The sequence below is a fragment of the Quercus robur genome, chromosome 1, assembly GCF_932294415.1.
Source record: "Quercus robur chromosome 1, dhQueRobu3.1, whole genome shotgun sequence".
Lineage (NCBI taxonomy): Eukaryota > Viridiplantae > Streptophyta > Magnoliopsida > Fagales > Fagaceae > Quercus > Quercus robur.
Genome location: NC_065534.1, coordinates 23,377,960 through 23,380,384, shown reverse-complemented (window position 1 = coordinate 23,380,384; position 2,425 = coordinate 23,377,960). Strand labels below are relative to the sequence as shown.

The following is a 2,425-nucleotide window of genomic DNA, read 5'->3' as shown; positions in this document are numbered from 1 at the left end:
ATGATGAGTTCAAAGCTAAGTGTGTAAATTACATGATATGTCATGTGTGTAGTTAGTGAGAATATTATTTCCTTAGGAATTTTTAGATATTGATGTGAAAGCCATCTTAGTAGTTGTGTCTTGATTTAATGCTACTTTTATTTGCTTATCCCATTTTGAAGACCATTTTTTAAATTTAAAAAAAAAAATAGTTTATTACGTACCATGTGTTGGTTTTAAAACTAACGCTTGACGGGTAGTTTTATGTTATTAGTGTGTTACCTAAACTTTTGATGATGGATGTGTCTATATCAACAAACAGTTTATAATGGATAACAACGTATACTTGTATTAGCAACCTATATACATCTCTTTATATTTTTGTGATAGGTGACATTAAGTAACAACCATATCTTAATATCAATTATATACCATTTTGTTTTGAGTGGTCTTTCTTTGTCATCTCTTTTACCTCACTGAATGTTAGATGTTACAAGTTCTTTCTATTGTCATGATCCAAGGGGAAACGGTGTTTATTATCATCCCAAATTATTGTCTACAATAGCCAGGACTTTAGTGCATAGCATATGAAAGGAGTCCAAATTGAAGTGTTTCAATTATAAGAGAGAGTCCCCTTTTTTTGTATTTTAAACTGTATTCAAATCAAATTCAATAAATTGGTTGATATGCTTTTTTATTGCTATATTTTTCCTAATAAGTAAAAGAAAGAAGAAACATAATGGAAAACTTTCATTTGTTATATATTTTTGTTCTTTCACCATTTTTGCAATAGTTGATATTGTTCAATTTTCCTTTAATCAAATGTGATTCCAGTTTTTGAGTATGTTGAGTCATATTATGAGTAGAAAGCCAATCTATTCATTTTAAAGTGAGTTTTTAAGCTAAGTAAATATATATTATTTTTCTCAAATTATTTTGTGCATTGCACGAGTTAGCGAATATGTACAATCAAAGTGGAAGAGACAAATAGTTGTTAACATTTACTTACACAATAGTTTTCTCGTGCGTCATACGGGTTAACGACTCGTTGGAATTGAATGCGCTGCACTGCCTATATAAGTACATGCAAGCTCTAAACCCTCTTCAAAAAACAACTTTTTAATTCCTACATATTTCTCTCAAATGGCAAACGTAATATTATATTTGGTTCCTCTTTTCCTAATCTTCAACATTATCTACCTCCCTCTCCCTACACTTTCCGTATCCTGCAATGGCCCATGTAAAACCCTCAATGACTGCGACGGTCAGCTGAGTTGCATCAACGGCAAGTGCAACAATGACCCCGCAGTCGGCACCCACATATGCTCTGGACTCTGGAGGTGGAGGTGGAGGTGGAGGAGGCTCCTCACCACCTAGCCAAACTTGCGAGTCCTCTGGTACACTTAAGTGCGGAGGCAAATCATTTCCACAGTTCGGGTGCTCACCCCCAGTGACTTCCTCAACTAAAGCTAGTCTCACACTAAACGATTTTAGCCAAGGCGGAGATGGTGGTAGGCTGGTAGCCCATCGGAGTGTGACAACAAGTTCCATGATAACTCAGAACGAGTTGTGGCGTTATCAACAGGGTGGTATGATAATGGGTCGCGGTGTGGGAAGATGATAAGGATTACTGCTAGTAATGGGAGGAGTGTGATGGCTAAGGTGGTGGACGAGTGTGACTCTGTGAATGGGTGTGATTCTGAGCGTGCAGGTCAGCCACCATGCAATAATAATATTGTTGATGGGTCAAGTTCTGTTTGGGACGCCTTGGGTTTGAATCAGGATCTAGGTGTTGTAGGAATTACTTGGTCCATGGCCTAGCTAGGTATGGAACTATCTATAATCTGTATATAGAATAGTTGTGACAGAGTGTGTGGTACTCTAGTACTGGTACTTGTATTATTGTAATTAGCTAGGGCAAAAGATGGACCAAAGGTAGTAGATCACTCTAGTTGGTCCATGGTCGATCAGCTGGAGATCTCCCAGCAAACTACTAATGGTGTAATATCATAATAATAAAAGTTTGATTCATGTCTTGTGCATCATATCTTTGTTTAAGATTGTTTGATTTTACGAATTAAAATTCTTTCTTTGTTTAAGATTTTGTGCATTCTCCAGAAATATTTCTAACAATTTTGATAATATAAATGGCAAAAAAATGTTCATTTTTTAGTTGTATTAGAAATTAGAAAAGTAAGTACAAGTATAACAAATCTATAAATAAGTTGGTAAATTATTAATCTTGTAGTTCTTACCAACCGTTGATACAATTTAAACAAAGTGACAAATAAAAAACATATGTATGTTTGGATCTACTATATCAATCCAACAGAATTTTGAGTAAAAAACTTTAACATGTGAAATATTGGTAAATAAACAAGGAATAACCTTGGAATGGTAATAAAAGAATACCCTTACTTAAAGGCCCTTAATTTTTTTTTTTTTT

At 34.6% G+C, this 2,425-nt stretch overlaps 1 pseudogene; it reads left to right on the top strand.

The window, feature by feature from the left end:
• Positions 1–1,074: 1,074 nt before the first annotated feature.
• On the top strand, positions 1,075–2,037 carry LOC126713845 (kiwellin-like; annotated as a pseudogene).
• The last annotated feature ends 388 nt before the right edge of the window (positions 2,038–2,425 follow it).